This window comes from Sminthopsis crassicaudata, chromosome 3 (genome assembly GCF_048593235.1).
Source record: "Sminthopsis crassicaudata isolate SCR6 chromosome 3, ASM4859323v1, whole genome shotgun sequence".
In the NCBI taxonomy this organism is placed as follows: domain Eukaryota; kingdom Metazoa; phylum Chordata; class Mammalia; order Dasyuromorphia; family Dasyuridae; genus Sminthopsis; species Sminthopsis crassicaudata.
In genome coordinates, this window is record NC_133619.1 from 598,082,391 (window position 1) to 598,102,364 (window position 19,974).

The 19,974-nt window shown below is 38.4% G+C and overlaps 1 long non-coding RNA gene across 1 annotated transcript in view; it reads left to right on the top strand.

Moving 5' to 3' along the window:
• LOC141564905 (uncharacterized) overlaps positions 1 to 13,717 on the top strand; it is a 53,394-nt gene extending 39,677 nt beyond the window's left edge. The window contains exons 2-3 of the long non-coding RNA XR_012488792.1: positions 5,717 to 5,824; positions 12,330 to 13,717. This is a non-coding gene — a long non-coding RNA (uncharacterized LOC141564905). The remainder of the gene's footprint in view (positions 1 to 5,716; positions 5,825 to 12,329) is intronic.
• Positions 13,718 to 19,974: the final 6,257 nt, after the last annotated feature.

Here is a 19,974-nt window from a genome sequence, read left to right on the forward strand (position 1 = left end):
TGAGGGAGTGGATGAAGGATGTATCTGGTCTCTAAGTGTGCTGTGAAAGGATATAGGAGGAATACCGAGGGAATGAATAAAGGATATATGTGGTCTCTGAAGGTGCTGCAAATAGACACACGAGGGACACTGAAGAATTTGGGAGTGAGGCACACAGGAAAACATTGGGTAGCCTGGAGGAGGATCTGCAGGGAGCACTGAGGGTATCTGAAAGAAGGCGGAACACAGGAGAAAAGGAGGGAAATAGAGGGAGAGATGGGAGTGGGGCATTGAGGAACCCGAGAGAAGGCTACAAAGGGGCGTTTGGAGACATAGGAAGTGTTGAGAGAGGGACAGAACACTCTGGGAATAGGGTCCTGAGGGGACCAGGTTTCACAACATCACAGGATGGGCACAGGTCAGGGGGCTGGGCTGGGCGTGGTGCCCACACCAAAAAGGTTTCTGCAAACTGGTCCCCCTTGTCTCCTATTTCCCGGTGGTGGAGGGGGACCCTGGCTGAAGATCAGAGATCTGTCCACGTCAGTCAGAGATTGGCCAGCGTCAAGAGGCGCCTTCTCAGGAAAGAACAATGTGGGCCCTTTGAAGCTCTAGGGCAGCAGGGGATGGGTGTTTCTCCAAACATGGGGCCTCCTTTGCAAAACAATCTTTGATTCCCAGGCCCAGGAGTCCCCCAGGTGCCAGTGGGGCGGTAGGCGGGGGCTGGGGGCTTTGTTTGCCCGGAAAGGGGGCTCTTAGGACTTGGGAACAATGTGTGTGATGGGTTTGGCCCTGGCTAGGGGTACTGGTGCTGGGGGGGTGTAGGGGAAAAGCAGAGCCTGGAGCTGGAAAAGGTGGGCCCAGAATCCATGATGCTATTGCTGAATGAATGGCCAGGAGCTCAGGCAGGTCTTGTTTACCCCTCTTTCCTTCCCCTCCTCCCCCTCCCCCAGTCAGGCTCCAATGGGGCCTCTGGAGAAGTCTGAGAACCTCCTGACCTGTTCACCTTGGCTTGCTTCAATGGCTGGTCCCTAACTTTGCTTGCTTGAGGGTTAGATGACAAGCCCTGGCATCCCCTCATGCTGGACCCTTGCCCTCTCACTTGGTAGCTGTGGCTCTCATGCCTCAAGCCACCAAAGTCATTGAGTTTGGAATACTCAGAGAATTCATGTTTAGCTTCTCAGAGGCTTCTGTGATTTGTTTGGTATCCAGATAAGTCTCCAGGAGCTCATAGTTTACCATTTCCAGGGCCAGGAGAACCACCTTTTTCTGGGAACCAACCCCTCTGACTGGCCTCTGGGGCTCCAGGAGGGCATAACTTTGTCAGCATTCTTTGGGCCTTGGAGAAAATGCAAACTCTGTGCATATTTCCCCAAATCCTCAGATAATATGCCATACCATGGAGAAAACTCTGGACTTTTGAAGATCATGCCTTTGGGGTGTAAGCTTTGGCAGGTGTTAACAAGTCAGAAGTCTTGGTATTTCCCACAGAACACAAGTGATTGAGTGGCTAGTAAAAAACCCTGGAAATTAGAACTCCTGGGTCCTTTCACAGGATCACTGACCTGGAAGGGACCTTAGTAGCAATCTAGGCTAACCCATATTTGAATAAGAATCCCCTTCTGTTATAAATCTCAGAGCTGGTCATCCAGCCTTTGTTTGAAGACTTTTGTTGAAGGGTAACCTGTTAGTTCCCAAGGCAACTATGGTATAGCTCTAATTGTTACCATGCTTTTTCCTACAGATGCTTGAATCTACCTCTGAAACTTTCACCCACTGCCGCTGGTTCTGATTTCTGGGGCCAGAATGAAGAAATTTAATCTCTCCTGCATAAGACAGCTTTTTGGGGACATAAAAAAATCTCCTTTTCTTCTTCAGGCAAAGCATTTCTAGTTTCTTCAAGTAATCCTAAAAGTATCATGGACTCAAATAACTATTCCAACTTTTGTTTGCTCTACAACTTATCCGTGTCATTTCTAAATTGTAGAACCCAGAGCAGAATACAATATTTCAGGTATGACCTGATCATAGTTGAGTACAGAAATTCTATCACCATTATCTTTCTGGATATGGAGCATTCTTTAGTGTTGCCCACAATTGAGTTATTTTTCCTGGTTGTTATATCATGTTGCTGGTTCATATTTAGCTGGCCATCCATTCCCCCTCACCTTGTACTTATGAAGTTGATTTTTTTGGGAACAACTTGTGAAATTGACTTTTGAAATCCAAATATAAGAATTTACATTTATTTCTGTTTAATTCTAGCCTATTAGATCAGACCTACTCTTACCTGTAGAGACTGTTACAAATCCTGCCCCTATCATCCTGCATGTTAGTTAGTTTGACCTGATAGTTTCAAGCCAACTACAAATCCAGTAAGCCTGCTACATAGAGATTTTTATCCAAGTCATTGTTAAAACATGTCTACTCTGGGGAAATTTAAATTGATACCAAATCATTCATGGTTGTTTTTCATTCAGCCAGCCCTGAATTCTCCTAACTGAACTATGCTTCTTAAACTTCTTAAACTGTGGTATGGAGGTCTCCTAATTGAACATCGGGGAGGGGTCACAAAATTATGATTTATTATCAGTGAATATTCGTTTTGTATGCTTATTTTGTCAAAGACTTCACTGAAAACAAGCTGTAATATAATATAATGTAAGCTATATTTGTAATAGGGATTCTGAACCTTTGTTATATCACTGATCCCTCTGGTCCATGAGAGGTGAAATCTCAGGACTCCTCAGAATCATGTTTTTAAACGCGTAAATAAAAAACCAATTCTGTTGAGATAAAGATGTAACGTTTTCTCCTTCAAAATCATTATCTTCCTGATATCTACTTATAGATTCCTTGCTTACAAACCTCTGATCTACAGCATTCCTCTGAGCTAATAGTCTGGCAATCCCAACTAGAAAAGAAATGAGCTTAGTCTGGTGTAGATTCCTCTTAACTCTTTGAATAATACACTGGAAAATTTTGCCATGCTCATTAGCTTGTAATTTTCAGGCTCTCCTCTCTCTCTCTCTTTTTTTTTTTTCTTTATAAGAAGTAGGACAACAGCTGTCCTTCTCCAATTGTAGGGTTGCTTCTCCTCTTCACTCCATTCTTTCCCAGATCATCAATCACACAGTCCAGTTCTTTCTCTTCTCAAATATGTGGTTAATCTGGATTGGGTCACTTGCACTCACTAAAGGGTAGCCAGATGCTTCTCTACTATCTCACTATTGATCTTGGGTGTTCACTTGTTATCAGTCACTTTTGTTCTGTCCCTTCCAGTTAAAAGATCATTTTCCTAGTGAGAAGAAACAGAAGACAAATGGGAGTTTAGCCCCTTTGCCGTCTCCCTTATTGCCTCTTATCATTTGTTCTTATCATTCCCTCCAACCTGAACTGGGGGTCCTATCTCTTCTTTGATCTTCTCTCCCCCCACCCCACTAGATAGCATAAAACAAATGAACAAACACAGCCAACCAAGCCCTTGTTGTTGTCTTTAGCCTTCCTCAGCAGGCTTTTTCTGAGCTTAACATTCCAGACACTATTTTTCCAGAATGGTGCCCAGCTTTGGTATTCAAGCTCTGTTTCCTGTTCTCACTTCCATCTTTTAAAAATTCTGATTTGTTGATAAGTTTCTTGGTTTCTCTTTTAGCATCTTTAGATACTTTCCTTCTCCCATTTCCTCTTTCTTAGCATTGTTTCTCTTGGAGTTTTCAAAATTTTCTTCTTTAAAGTTTCCCATTCTTCTTGGTCTGAGTTCCCTTGAAAAGGAGACTACCCAAGGTGCCTGAAATCTACATTCTCCAGACTATGTCTGACTCTCCTTTTCTATTACAAATTCTCCTCTGAGATTTCCATCATTTCCATTTCAGCACAGGGTCTTTTTTTTTTTTCCTTTGGTGAAAGTAGTCATCAATAGAAGTCCCTTGTACTGACTCTTCCACCCTTTGGAAAGTAAAATTATCATGAAGACAAAAATGAGGATTGTATTAAGAAATTATTTGGTCCTATTTTTACTAGATACCTGGACAATTGAGCATCCCTCTCCCCCATCATCCCTTCATCATGTATGTGGTATACAGGTACAGAACATTGTAACTGGCACCCCCTAATTCAGACTTTATTCTGGCATTGAGGACATTCCCCTGGTTGAGGTGAACACTTCCCCATGAACACCTTCCTGGAGGAGAATTGATTAGGCTAATTATACATCTGAATCATAGTTTTGGTTTTGAGTTTCAAAAGGGAAAACAAAGCTGAGGGATGCAGAAGTTCAGACTCCGATCCCTGGAGGAAATTCTTGTATGTCTGTGAGACTCCTGCAGAGAACCATATGGCTCCGAGAGAAGAAGGTATCACACAGCCCCAGAAATAGGAGACATAGTGATGAGTTCCTAGGTTCCCTGCAGAGAAGTAGTGAAAGAGCTGGAAGCAGAAGATCATGGGACCAAAGTGAAGTTCCTGAATGAGTAGAGGAATTTTAGCGTAGAAAGAGAGCTGACTCTACAGCAAGGCTGAATGTTTTGCTCTTGTTTTGGGCTTACCACAAGGTAGCATTTTATATCTGTGTAAATGTGAAGGAGATGATAGAGATTTCTGGGAAACCAGAGCTTATAGGAAAGAAAAGGGGTTGACTAATGCTTTCCCTGGAACAGAAAGGAATATTGAGAGTGCTTCAATCCTAGAAACGTGCCTGGGAATATGAAGAAAAACAGGGAAGAAAAATTGTTTTGTCTTTTTATTTTGAGTCAGTATCCTTCATATTTTTGGTTTCCTATTGGTTGAAATAAAGCTTACCTTATATTGTACGTTCTGCTGAATGCTAGAATGGGGGTTTGCAGCTCTTTTACCTTTTCTGTAAAGACCTAGGCATAAAAAATGTAGCAATCCTTTTTGTAGTGGCAAGGAACTGGAAATCGAGTGGATGCCCATCTGTTGGGGAATGGTTGAATACGTTATGGTATGTGAATGTAATGGAATATTATGGTTCTAGAATAAATGATGAACAGACTGATTTCAGAAAAGCCTGGAAAGACTTATATGAACTGATGCTGAGTGAAGTGAGCAGAACCAAGAGAACATTGCACATAGTAACAAGAAGATTATGTGATAATCAATTGTGATGGGTGTGGCTCTTTTCAACAATGAGGCAATTCCAATAGACTTGTGATGGAAAGTGCCATCCATTTCCAGAGAAAGATTAAGGAGACACCTTTGTTGTTGTTTGCTTGTTTGTGTTTTTTTTTTCTTTGTATTTTCTGCCTTGTGTTTTTCCCCCTTTTGATCTGATTTTTCTTGTGTAGCATGAAAAATATGGAAATATGTTTAGAAGAATTGCACATGTTTAACCTATATCAACTTGCTTACTGGGAAGGGGGGGGAGATAGAGAAAAAGTTGGAACACCAGGTTTGTAAAGGTGAATGTTGACAATTATATTTGCATGTGTTTTGAAAAATAAAATAACTTTTAAAAAAGACCTAAGTATATAATCCAAGAGCTTTAGTTTGGGTTGTGGGTTACACCTTCCTCTAGTTTCTAGTATTTTCCTTTCTCAGGTTTCCTTCCATCTGCTCTATATGTTTCTTCTATGTATCTAGTTATTTAAATGATATCTGTCCCCAATGGATGTAAATTCCTGGAGAACAAAGATCATTTTTTTTGGTCTTTCTTTGTATCCTTAATATCTAGCATTATGAAAGTAGTAAGTGCTGAACAAAATTCTTGTTGACTTATTAACAGAACTCCAAAATGGAATGGGCCACTTCTGGAATGGGTGAACTCTTTCCCTATGAAGATCTGCAAGCAGAAGCTGGAAAAGCATTTCTTGGATATGTTATAATAGTGATGGTGGGTGTTGGGGAAGTGGGGAGAGATACTTCCCAAGTATGGGTTGGATTAGATGATTGTAGAGCTCCCTCTCAACTCTAGAGTTCTAGGATTCTGAGGAAGCATTACACAATTTCCCAAATTCATTTCAGCCCACTCTCTTCCTGTTATTCAGTTTAGTCCTAACTCCTGGCTACTGGCAGCACCTGCCCAAAATAGCCATGTTAATATCTACTAATGCAATAGGATTCCTATCTAGTTACACATCATACAAGCCCAGCTCTGACACCCTACGCAGCACACCAGATGACCTCTCTAGGGGTTCAAAATCTATGGACTACTGGAGAATGGACACTGGATTCAGAGGCATGAAGTCTGGGTTCAAATTCTGGCTCTGCCATTGGATGATAAAGATTGAAAGTTGGAGTTTAAAGTTGGAGTTTCTGTTCACCTCCACCACCCCCATTTTACAAATGAGGAAATTGAGGCCTGGAAAGTAATGACTTTCCCATAATCAAAGTCACTTTCTACATGAAGATTAAGTTCCAGAGATAGATTCCAAACCCAAAGGAATATTCATTTCCTATTTTTAAAAATTTATTCTGGTAGAGAAGATGACAGTTATATAACATAATAACGTAACTTTAACTTTAACTGTATGTGGAAAATGCCTTTAAAAAGGGGTAAATAACTAAAGAAAGATGAAATTTAAAGTGGTAGAGGAGGGCTAGGTCAGGGAAGGCTTTTAAGTATGGGTAGGTTTCTGACAAGCAGAGATGGGGACAAGAGGACATTTCAGTTAAAAGTTAGGGAAGAAGGGAGGGGGGATGAACATTGTCTGAAGCTTAATCTCATCAGTTTTGTCTCAAAGAGAGAATAACATATGCATTCAGTTGAATTTAGTAATTTCTCTTACCCTCCAGGGGAGTAGGAAGAGAAAGGGGAAAGAAAAGGGAGGGATTAGATAGAAGGGACAACAGAAGCATTAGGAGAAGGGGTAAGAGAAGAGATGAGAGTAATAAAAGGGAGGGAAGGTTGAAGGCAGAGTTGGGCAGAAACAAAACACTCCTAAGGAGGGACAGACTGGAAAGAGAGGGGAAAAAAAGCATATGCAAGGGAGAAAATAAGATGGAGGGAAATATACAACTGATAATCATAACTGTGAATGGAATGAACTTTCCCATAAAACAAAAGCAAATAGCTTCTCCAGATAGAGTGGATTAAAAACCAGAATCCCATAATATGTTGTTTACAAGAAACATTTTTGAAACAGAGATAGAGAGTAAGGGTTAAAGGCTGAAGCAAAAAAAAAAAAAAAAAAAAAAAAAAAAAAAAAAAAAAAAAAAAAAAGCAGGGGAATGATTCTGATCTCAGATAACAAAAAAAGCAAAAATAGATCTAACTTAAAAAGATAAGGAAAGAAATTACATCTTGTTAAAGGGTTTCAGAGATAACAAAGTAATATCAATATTAAACATATATGCACCAAGTGGTATAATATCCAAATTCTTAGAAAAGAAGTTGTCAGTTACAGGAAGAAATAGATAGCAAAACTATACTAGTAGAGGACTTCAACCTCCCCCCCCTTCAGAATTAGATGAATTTAGCCACAAAATAAGCAAAAAAAAAATAGATTAATAGAATCTCAGAAAATTTAGATATGATACATCTCTGGAGAAAATTGAATAGGGATAAAAAGGAATAAACCTTTTTGTCAGCAGTACATGGCACCTACATAAAAATTGACCATCAAGGCATAAAAATCCCACATTGAAATGAAGAAAGGCAGAAATAGTGAATGCATCCTCTTCAGATCATGATGCAACACAATTACATTCAATAAAGGGGAGGAGAAAGATAGACTAAAAATAAATTGGAAAAAAAAAAAAAGAAAGTGATGAAATTCCAATTGAGCTATTTGAACTCCTAAATGATGGTGCTATTAAAATGCTGTGCTCAATATACCAGCAAATTTGGAAAATTCAATAGTGTCCACTGAATTGGAAAAGATCAGTGCATGACCCAATTCTAATGAAGGGCAGTGCCAAAGAATGCCCAAATTACCAAACAATTGTGCTCATTTCACACACCAGGAAAATTATTGCTTGAGATTCCAAAAGCTGGATGTTATTACTGTGTGCATTAGCAAAAGAGCTGGCTGGTTTTCAAAGAGTCAGAGGAGCTAAAGACCAAATTGCCAACATTTCCTGGATTATGGAGAAAGCAAGGGAGTTCTAGAAAAACATCTACTTTTGCTTCATTGATTACACTAAAGTCTTTGTGTGAATTACAACAAAATGTGTCAAGTAATCAAAGAGATGGGAGTGCCACATTATTTTACAAGTCTCTTGAGAAACCACTTTGTGGGTCAAGAAGCAATAGTTAGAAGTGAATATGGAACAATTGATTGGTTTAAGAGTGGAAAATGATTACAACAAGATTGTATTTATTATTTACTTAGCTTATTTGCACAGTGCATTGTGCAAAATGCCAGGCTGCATGAATCAAAAACTGGAATTAAGGTTGCCAAGAGAAATATCAGCTATGTAGATGATACTACCTTTGATGGCAGAAAGTCAAGAAGAATTAAGAAGATTCTTGATAAGGGTGAAAGAGGAAAATGTAAAAATTAGCTTGAAGCTTTCCAAAAAAAATCCTAAAATCTTGGCTACTTGTCCCATCATTTCCTTGGAAGTAGAGGAAGAAAAAATTGAGGCAATGTCAGATTTCATATTTTGGGGCTCAAAGGTCACTGCATATGATAACTGCAGCCATGAAATTAAAAGATGCTTGCTTTTTGGAAAGAAAATTATGACAAAATCTGGATGACATGTTAAAAAGCAAAGACATTACCTTGCTGACAAAAGTTTGTATAGTTAAAGCTATGATTTTTCTAGAAGCAGTATATGGCTGTGAGGATATAAGGAAAGCTGAGCACCACAGAATTGATGCTTGATTTGTGATGCTGGAGAGTACTTTTGAGTGTTTCTTGGATATTCAGGCAATCAAATCAGTCAATATCTAAAGAAATTAATTCAAGTTATTCACTGGAAGGTCAAATACAGAAGCTGAAGATTAAATACTTTGGCCACATAATGGGAAGATAGGAATCACTGGAAAAGACCCTAATGCTGGGAAATATTGAAGACAAAAGAAGAAGAAGATAGCAGAGGATGAAATGAAAAGACAGTATTATGAAAACAGCAAAAATGAACTTGGACAGACTTCAGGAAATAGCAAAGGAGAGAAGGACCTGGTGTGCTATAATCTATGGGGTTACAAAGAGTCAGATACAACTAAATGACAGAACAAGACATTGAAAGAGAATACACATAATGGGAGAAAGGGAAGGCCCTGAATTCTGCAATTCTTTTCAATGAGGATGAGTATTTAATTCTCCTTGTTAACAGAAACTACATCCATTTAAAGGACAGCAGCACTTGTATGCCTAAAACATATGACTTATTCATTCTGCTGAAGGTATGATTGCTTATTTAATATCCTGAATCATTTAACCAGATGATAGCTGGTTATGTTTGGAAGCTTTCAGAGTAGAATTCTAAATGGAACTGGGGACCCATATGTATTCAAGGATACTTTTCAATAACCGTGTGGCCTTCAAGTTGGAAATGATAGAATTAAAGAACAACAGAAGAGCTAGAATGTAATGAAAGATTAAATTGCATGTTAGAGATCCCTGATGACAAAAGAAATTCAAAGAGGAAAGTCAGTAGAATAGGACCATAGAATTTAGAACTTGGTTGGCCCTCAGGGATGGATATTTAAGATTTTAGAAGAGAAGAAACTGAGATTCAGAGAGGTTCTGTGACTTGCCAAAAATCATGAATTATTATTTTGTTATCACTATTATTTGTTTTGGCTGGGACTTGAAATTTCATTGGTATACCCAAAATTTATAAAATGGACATTTTTGCAACAGATGGAGAGTGGCAACTTATCCATTGCCAATTGAATGCTGAGTAAGTGCTGAACTTATTCCTTATTGTATAAAGGCTGTTAGCCCCTGAGAGGTCCATCTGTTTGTTTGTGTAAGAGGTCATCCCTAGCAGTCAATCTCCAGCTTCATTTTTACATTCCTTACTTGCCATTTACTTTTCTGGGGCCTCGAAACTGGTTTATTTGAGCCTTGGGGCCAAATGAGACTATCTACTCTTTGGCCTGGTGAAAACAGCCAGCTAATTAAATTTATTGTCTTTCAGGTCCCAGGAATGAGCCGCTATCTTGACTTGTTGGCTGAACAAAGCTTGAAATTTTTATTAAAAAGGGACACATTTTTATGCCATACTCATAACCAGGTCCTAATATCTGCATGGTTTACAAAGTGATTTCATGCCTCTTCTATAATTTCATCTTCTCAAAGGTCCTATAAGGCTGGTTACACATGGTTAATTATCCCCCTTTTACAGATGAAGAAAATGGAGCCCAGAAAAGTAAAACAATTTATCTGAGATCACACAGCTTTGATTTTGATGAGATCTCACATAAAGATGCAACTCAAAGTCAAGTTTCCCAACTTTCAAGTCAGGGCTTTGTTGCATCCTGTTTTCTCCTTCACCCTGATTGCTCATACTTAACAAACAAATTTCCCTAGGCAAAGGGACATAGTCTCTTAATTGCATAGGTAGGAGAAATGATTTAAGTCCCTTGAGAGAGCAAGGTTTGATAGAATGGAGGAGAAAGTAGGTGGATATTAAGAGCCTGAAGGAGGAATGATGAGAAATATCAGAATAGGGGAGAGAACTGAAAAGATATGTACTCTGTCCAGACTAGTCCAAGCCAATCCATTAGAAAGCATTTCTTGAATGCCTACTATGAGCCAGGCACTGTACTAGGGGCTAAGGACAAAAATGAAAATGTGTACTTTCAAGAAGTTTATATTTTATCAGGAGAGATGTGCATGTATAAACATACAGAAAATAGATGTAAAGGTAAATTCAAGGGGAGGTTTTACCGGAGATCAGAAGTTTTGTGTAGGAGGTCACACTTGACTGAAGCTTTGGAGAAAACATGTTTTAAGAGTTAAAAGGGAAGGGGGAGTGTACTTTGACATACAAACCAGGAAGTATAAAAGCACAGAGATGGAAGATGGGATGTTTGGAGGATGGCTTCTGAGGAACAATAAAAAAAATGATTTGGCTGAATCATAGAGTGGGGTCAACCAGCATCTTGTTTCTGTTTGTTGATATGCTGACTGAGGTCCATTGAGTCAGAGCAAGCTGATTCCCAGGATTATCATCATCATCATCAAAGCTGAAATGTATATAGCACTTGAAGTCTTTCAAAACACTTTATATAGATTATTTCCTCTAAATAAGTAACTGTGTTTTCTTTCTTCTTTGTATCAGTCAGTCATCAGACATTTAGTAAGTGTGAAGCATTGTGTCAAAGGCTGGGGATACAAAAATAAAAACAGTACCCTGGCCTTCAGGTGCTCATGGGGGAATAAAAAATAATAAAAAATATTTATAGCAGCTCTTTTTTTTGTGGTGGCGAAGATTAGAAATTGAGGGGATGTCCATTAATTGGGGAATAGCTGAACAAGTTGTAATATATGAATGTAATGGTATACTATTGTGCTATAAGAAATGATGAGCAGGTGGATTTCAAAAAAACCTGTTAAGACTTACATGAACTGATGCTGGGTGAAGTGAGCAAAACCAAGAGAACATTGTATCCTTTAACAGCAACACTGTGCAATGATCAACTATGATAGACTTAGTTGTTTTCAGCAATACCAAAAGATGTAATCTGAAATGCTATCCAATTCTAGAGAAAGAACATTGGTCTCCATATATGTGAATGTATATTAAAGAATATTTTCTCACTTCTTAAAATTTTTGTTTTTTGTTTTTTCTTTCTTGTGATTTTTCTCTTTTGTTCTGATTCTTCTTTCACAAGGCTAATATTTAACATGATTGTACACATATAGTCTATATCAGATTACTTTCTGTTTTGGGAAGGGAATAAGTAAGGGAGACGGGATAAAACTTGGAACTCAAAATCTTACAAAAAATGAATGTTGAAAACTATCTTTACATGTAATTGAAAAAATATTAATAAGTGCAAAAGAAAAAGATTCAACTGGGAGAGACAACATGCAGATAACATGTTGCTAAATATAAGAATATTTGAAATGATTTCAAAAAGCAGCAACATGCATTCAAAAGGTCATATGCATTTCTGTAAAAAGTGGGATTTTCATTGGGTCCTGAAGGACATCTGGGAAGCCAAGAGGCTTGGTGATTAAGAAATCATTGGACATTTAGGAGAAAGCAGCATCTCCTGTTCCTAGAAAATAGTAAGTTTGCTTAGTAAATGCTTGTTAGTAAATGCTATACAATGGGATAGATGTTACAAGACATTATTATTCTCATTTTATAGCTGAAGAAACGAAGCTCACACACTTTAAATAGTTTATGTATGGTCACACAGGAAGTGAAATGATGAAGATGAGATTTAAACTTTGGTCTCTCCTGGCTCACAAGGCTTCTTCCTTCTTTCCTAGATCTTCCTCTCCCTCAGAGGACCCCTTCTAAGATTTGAAAACAACATTGGTTTTCTTCTACTTCAGGGCCAAACTCCTCCCTGATCCATGCTGGAGACTGGCAGTTTCACTTCTTGGTCAGCTGCAAATCACCATCCTCTGTAGAATCACTCCCTTTCTTCCTAATTTTCCTAAACAGCTTATGCATATCATTGTTTTTGAGACATGGAAGATCTTTGGTGTTTGCTTCCAAAGAACCTGTTCCCCAGAGCACATGTGATGTGATATGTTACAAGCCGGATCCTCCTGTGAAGTGAATGAGCTGATGCTATTGTCAATAAATAGCTTCCTCTTTCCACCTGTCTACTTGGAAACTCCTCTAGGCTACTGGATCATATTTGTCTCCGGCTTTGCCATGTGTGCGTCACAGGGTTCCAGGTTTGGTTCAGAGTCAATGGCCCTTACTGTATAGCACCATTTAATTATACAAACACAATTGTCGATTTGTTCAAAGAACTTGATTGAAAATGTCAATTTGCCTAGGCAGAGACTGAAGGTAAAAGCTCTCTTCCTGTAATAGACAATTAGCCCACATAAAAAGCTAAAGCTTGGAATAGTGCCATGTCTTGCCTACCTCAGCCTTGTCCATTCTGTCTAGGAGGCTGGCTAAGAGTGGAGGGACAACAAAGACAGATGAAGAGAAGGGAATGGGGGTGGAGATAATTTGTGAATTAGGGACGGACTGCTTTAGGCGTCTGCATCTTAAAGGGGAGGGCTAATTTCTGTTGATTTGAGAAATCAGGGAAGGAGGAGGAGTCAATTAATAAGCACTTGTTTACCTTGTTAACACAGTAGTGTGTTTTAAGCTCTGCTAAGAACTGGGGGAAAAACACTTTCCTTGCTCTTTAGGTATTCAAGCCTAATGGGTGAGAGCATGCAAACAGCTTTTTACAAACAAGTTATCAGCAGAATAAGGAAGAAAGAAGAATGGGCAAGTTTAAGTTGAGGCTGGTTGGCCAGTTATTTGGAATCATAGGATCCTAAGATGAGAGCTTTAAGAGACTTTTAAGGCTTAAGACCCAGTTCCCTCATTGCCTTTGTCAAAAGTCCTTTCCAGGTCTGGATGGTTAATGGAATCCCTTGGAAGGTTACATACCATCTACTCTGTATTTATATATGTTACTTTCCCCTTCAGAATGTGGATTTCTTTAGGGCATGAACTATTTGGTCATTTTCTCTCCTTTTCTCCCCCTTCCCCCCAGCTCTTAGTGTAGTGCCTGGCACTATTAAGTCCGTGATAAATGCTTATTGATCTCATAGGATCATAGATTTAGAGCTGGAAGAGACCCTGGAAATCATCTGTCTCTTTTAATAGATGGAATAAACCATTCTCTGAGAAGTCAAATAACTTGCCCAAAAATCCCACAGTTTAGGATTCAAATCCTGGGAGGCAGATTTGGGCTGCAAATTCAGTTTTCTTTTCCTTCCTTCCTTCCTTCCTTCCTTCCTTCCTTCCTTCCTTCCTTCCTTCCTTCCTTCCTTCCTTCCTTCCTTCCTTCCTTCCTTCCTTCCTTCCTTCCTTCCTTCCTTCCTTCCTTCCTTCCTTCCTTCCTTCCTTCCTTCCTTTCTTTTTTCCTTCCTTCCTTCCTTCCTTCCTTTTTTCTTTCCTTCCTTCCTTCCTTCCTTCCTTCCTTCCTTCCTTCCTTCCTTCCTTCCTTCCTTCCTTCCTTCCTTCCTTCCTTCCTTCCTTCCTTCCTTCCTTCCTTCCTTCCTTCCTTCCTTCCTTCCTTCCTTCCTTCCTTCCTTCCTTTCTTTTTTCCTTCCTTCCTTCCTTCCTTCCTCCCTCCCTCCCTTCCTTCCTCCCTTCCTCTTTCTCCCTTCCTCTCTTTCTCCCTTCCTCTCTTTCTCCCTTCCTCCCTTCCTCTCTTCCTCTCTTCCTCTCTTTCTCTCTTCCTCTCTTTCTCCCTTTCTCTCTTTCTCTCTCTCTCTCTTTCTCTCTTTCTCTCTTCTTTCCTTCCTTTCTTTTTTCTTTCTCTCTCTTTCTTATTTTCAAAATATATGCATAGTTTTTAACATTCACCCTTGCAAAACCTTGTGTTCCATATTTTTTCTCCCTCCCTTCTTCTATCTTCTTCCTTAGACAACAAATAATCCAATATGTGTTGAACATGTGCAATTCTTCTACACATATTTCTACAATTATCATGCTGCACAAGAAAAATCAGATAAAAAAGGGAAAAAACTGAGATAGAAAAAGGCAAACAAACAACAACAAAAAAAAGGTGAAAATACTGTGTTGTGATCCACACTCAGTCCCCACAGTCCTCTCTCTGGATACAGATGGCTCTCTCAATCACAAGTCCATTGGAACAGGCCTAAATCACTTTGATGTTGAAAAGAGTCATGTCCACTAGAGTTGGTCATCTTAGAATTTTGTTGCTGTATATAATAATGTTCTCTTGGTTCTACTCACTTCACTTAGCATGAGTTCATTTAAGTCTCTCCAGGCCTTTCTGAAATCATCCTGCTGATCATTTCTTATAGAAGAATAATATTCCATAACATTCATACACCATAACTTATTTAGCTATTCTCCAATTGATGAGCATCAACTCGGTTTCCAGGTTCTTGCTGCTACAAAAAGGGCTGCTACAAACATTTTTGCATATATGGGTCTTTTCCCCTTTTTTATGATCTCTTTGGAATATAGGCCCAGTAGAGACACCATTTAGACCTCTTTCTACAACTCCAAGAAACTGCCCCATTTTCTCTCATTGGAATTGTTCAAAAGTGAGCGAGTGAAGAACTCCCTATTCCTGAAGATGTTTTGTTGGAGTGATGGCAGAAGATGCCCTTCTTTGGCACATGCTGAGCATTGTTGGTCTCAATTTCACTTCTAACTCTAGATTCCCATTTGATGAATTCTTTGATTTAGAGCAATTCTTTTAGAAGAACTTTTTTTTTTTTTTTTTTAAATTTCATGAAGTTTCCCTCCTCTCCCAATACTATTGGCTGTCTGGTAAAGCCTATAGTTCCTTTGAAAAAATAGTTTTAAATGCAAAAAATAAAATGTGTCAGATTACAAAAGAAATCAATTTTTTAAAAAAAGTTGACAGATCCTTTAGTTAAGTACACATGATTTAAAGGAACTAAATCAAACTTGTGAATGAAGTGGGGAGTCCCAGGCTCAGTGGCTGAAGGTGATAACCCTTGACCCTCCACTCCTACCCATTCTCTCCCTTTTTAGCTTCTTTGCCTTTGTAATTCCTTTGTAGAAGTCCTAAGAGGAAGGAGTCCTGGGGCCTGTGGTGGGGATAAAGTAAAAGGGATCTGGAGGTGCTGGCTGTGCACCTGGGGTTGATGGAAAAAAGCCCATTGTTTTGTTTTTACAATTGCATTTCTTCCCAGAGCTAAGTTAATGATCCCTTCCTGACCTTCTACTTTTCAAAGCCCTTTCACATTCTTCCTTTCATTCCATCCTCCCAAGAATCCTGGGAGGAGGAAAGGGCAGGGAAATATCACCCCCATTTTATTGAGGCTATAACAGGAATGAGCTTGCCTGTGGCAATCAGTGGCAGGGGCCCAGGTCTCCTGCCTCCCAATAGAGTGTTTTTTCCACATCATCTTTTAAATTCTTGATATAACATGGGGCCTGGCACTAGATACACTTGGGTGCAATTTCACATACTTAGTGAGGGGGGTCATCTCTGAGCTGTAGTGTTCTCATTTAGAAAATGATACATATAATATCTACCTCAATTTAATTCAACACACACTTACTAAGTACTATGTCCGAGGTATTAGAAATGTAATGACAAAAATGAACCAGCTCCTGGGTTCAAGAGCTTACATTCTTTTGGAAGAGACAACATTCACATAAAAATATTTACAAATGTATATGGAAAAAATACAAGGTAATTTGAGAGGAGGGGGGAAATCTATACCTGAAGAAGTCTAGAAAAAGTCACAAAGAGATGACACTTGAGGAAGTGAGGGATTCTTTAATTTGAGGGAAAAAAGGAAAGCCTTCCAGATGGAGGGAAATGCCTGTGAATAGGTATAGAATAGTAGGTGAAGAAGTTAGGTGGTAGAGAGTTTAATAAATGCTCTACCTACCTATTATCTCTCTCTCTCTCTCTCTCTCTCTCTCTCTCTCTCTCTCTCTCTCTCTCTCTCTCTCTCTCTCTCCACTTATCCATATGTCTTTGCATTCATTTCTCTCTTTTTCTCTTTGTCTTTCTCTGTTTCCTTTCTATCTCTCATTTATCTATCCAATCATTATCCATTTCTATCTATAATCTATTTAACTACCCATCCATCTATCATGGTCAGATCTTGTACTTTGAGAAAATCATTTTGGCAGCTCTATATAGATAGATTGAAGTGGGAAGAGCCTTGAGGTAGAGAGAATAAGTTTTAGGTTATTATAATACTCCAGGGAAGAAGTGATGAAACCCAAGTTAAGGTAGTGATCCTGTGAAGTAAAGGAAAGAAGACAGCTGGGAGAGATGCTCCAGGGGTAGAAATAAGACAATAATCCATTTGGCAACTGATTGGCTATGTGGGATGGGAGAGAATGAGGAGTTGAAGATTATACCATGGTTTCAAACTTGGAAGGGCTGGAGATGCCCTTGACAGATATAGAGAAGTTTAGAAGAGAGGTAGGTTTGAAAGGACAGTGATTTTTATCAAAAGGAGTAATGTAAAACAAGACTGGAAAGATAGGTGGTCATCAGATTTTGGAGGACTGTCAATATCAAACTAAGGACCCATATATGATATATGTGTAACCCTTATTTGATATATGTGTAAAGTGACTTGTAATACTTAAGATGTTCCAGAACATTTTAGATGCTCTCTAAGACCCTTCCAGTTCTGAACTTTTATGATTCTAAGGATGTTTCAGTGAGAAATTAGAGGATAGAGGTAAATTTAACTTGAATTTTTAAGGCTGGATGATTGGGAAGATTGTGGGCCATTATAGAAACCACCAATGGAAATACAGAAGGTGGAGGACCAGAAAGTTTAGGACAAAAGGAGACCTGTCAAAATTGAGGATTTGGTGGATAGTTGGAAGCATGGGATGAGCTGAGAAGAGTAAGTCAAGATTAGAGATTTGGGAATCATTTGCTTAGAGGTGATAACAGAAGATATGAATAGATTAGCTCACCAAGTGAGAGAAAAAAAGAAGGAAAGAGAAAGGAAGGGAAAGGGGAAGGGGAAAGGACAAAGAACAGAACCTATTTTAAGGAGTATGTGAAGGGGAATGAAGAGTAAACAAAGGGAACAGAGGAGAGCCATGAAAATACAACTATGATCGGCATTGTGGAGAGTTGGATTTGGCATCAAAGGATTTAAGTTTTACTCTCAGCTCTGTTGTTTACCATTTGTGTAACATTGGGCAAATTATATAGTGTCTCTGACCTTCAGTACCTTCATCTGCAAAATAAAGTAGAGCCAGACTAGATGACCTATAAAGTACATTCCAGCTTTAAACTTATGATCTTAGATATGATGGTACTTTTAGTCAAAGAAGGTGAAGGTGTCATGAAGAAAGTGAGGGTATCAAATGCTACAGGTCAGGAAGGATGATCTAAAAAGTCATTAGATTTAGTGATAATGACAATGTGGAGGCAGTAGTTTCTGTAAACTACTCAATAAACTCCACTGACTCCTTTATTATCTCTAGAATAAGATACTATTTCCTCATATGGCATCAAAAGCCCTTTACAGCTTTCTTTCAACATCCCTTTTCTGGCTTATTAATGTTTTCCTTCATGAACTCTTTTGGTCTAGTCAATTTGGCTTTCTGCTATTCCTCTTTTATGACGTTGCATTTCCCATCTCCATGCCTTTGTACATGCTGTCCTCTATGCTTTGAATGAGTTTCCTCTTTACTTTACTTTTTTAGAATACCCTCTTTCCTATGAAGCTCAGCTCAAATACTAACTTTGATAAGAGATCTTTTCTAATCCCCTTGTGTTTCATCAACCAATTACCTTGCATTTATTATTAAGATCATTTGTCAATCATTTCTTAGCTTGTTACTTGACTCATTCCTATATTTAATCTTCTCCTGAGCTACTGCTCAGGGTAATTTAGGGATATGTTTGTCTATCTTCTATTAATAAAATTTGGACATGTTTTCCAATCAACCATATTCCAACCACCCTTATTGATTAAACATTATTTAATAATATGGAGAAATCTTCTCTCCCAACAGTAACTATTCATCTCTATATATTAAAATACCCAATCTCCTAGGATTAAATGAATATTAAAATTACTGATGGAATTTATTAAAAATGGAATCAATAATGTTGTTTGTCTTTTGTTTCAAAGAGGTTGAATGATATCATGGATGATGTCTTTACTTGTTCATGAATTGGATTCTAGTGAGGCAGAGTTGCACAAAACTTTGTTAGATTCATTATTTCTTCCAGAGTCAAGAGTCATCAAAGACCAGTGGCAAGACAATAGACAAGATGACCTTGGATACTCTGATGTCTGATCAAGCTCTAAGAACTCCATAGCTTCTGCTTCAGCAACCTTCATGGCAGTTGGAACAAACTGTTCTTATCCATTCATGGAAGTCTTAATATGCTTGGGGTAGACATTTCCCTAACTCATCAACAGGTTTGAAGCCCATCAATTACTTTCACCCTGGTTCAGTTTATCTGCCTAGATGGTTTTACTATGGTGGGGCTGCTTTACATGCTGCAATTTCTTGGAACCACAGTTAGTGTTGGGTAAAAAGTGAACACCAAAGGTGGATGGATAACCCTGTAAAGGGCTCTAGAAGCCTTTATACCAGGGGTACTAATCCTTACTTAATACCTCAGATATGTAGGAATCAGTAATAAAATATACATAGTTAATTATTTTCTATCTTAGCTATGAGAAAGATAACAGACATAGTTACCTCAAATGTTATTCTATTAAATTTTCTATTATCTCTCATTTTCTGAGAACACAATCCCACAACATTTAATTGATTCAGGATAATAAAAAGTCTCTTTACAAGAATCCTCTTCATTTTTCTTCAAAAGATATAATTATAATAGTACCATCAGGAAAAAAAATGTTCCATGGTCTCCCTTCTCTCTTTTCTACCTTCTTGTCATGAATGGAAAAGACTCTCTAGCTTCTTATAAACATTATTTTCAACAGCTTCTCCAAAAAGACAGTTAAAATTTTTGTTTCCACAACATTCCATTTGTCTATTAACACTATAGTAAGTACAGCCTCTGCAGGATAGTATTTTGAAATAGGTATTTCACATATTTCCATATATGTACATGCTTTACATATTGTTGAATGTACATAATGTTGTACATTCCTTGTAGAACATAATCTAGAGGGCTGGGACTTTTATTTTTGTCTTTGCATGCTTAGCACTAAAATAGTTGTTGACATATAAATATGTGATGATTGTAGAATGGTGGGGGCAGAAGCCAGATTGCAAGAGAATGAACAATGACTGGATGGATAGTAGTAATGAATATGGGTGACTCTAGAAGTAGAAGAGAGAAATGAGGGTTACTTCTTGTTTTTGTAAAAGGGCTGATAGATGTTTATTTTTAGGATAAGTGAGATCAGTAGTATATTTGTTTTTAGGCTCAGAAAAGGAGACAATAATAATGAAAAAAGAAAAGAAAATAATTCA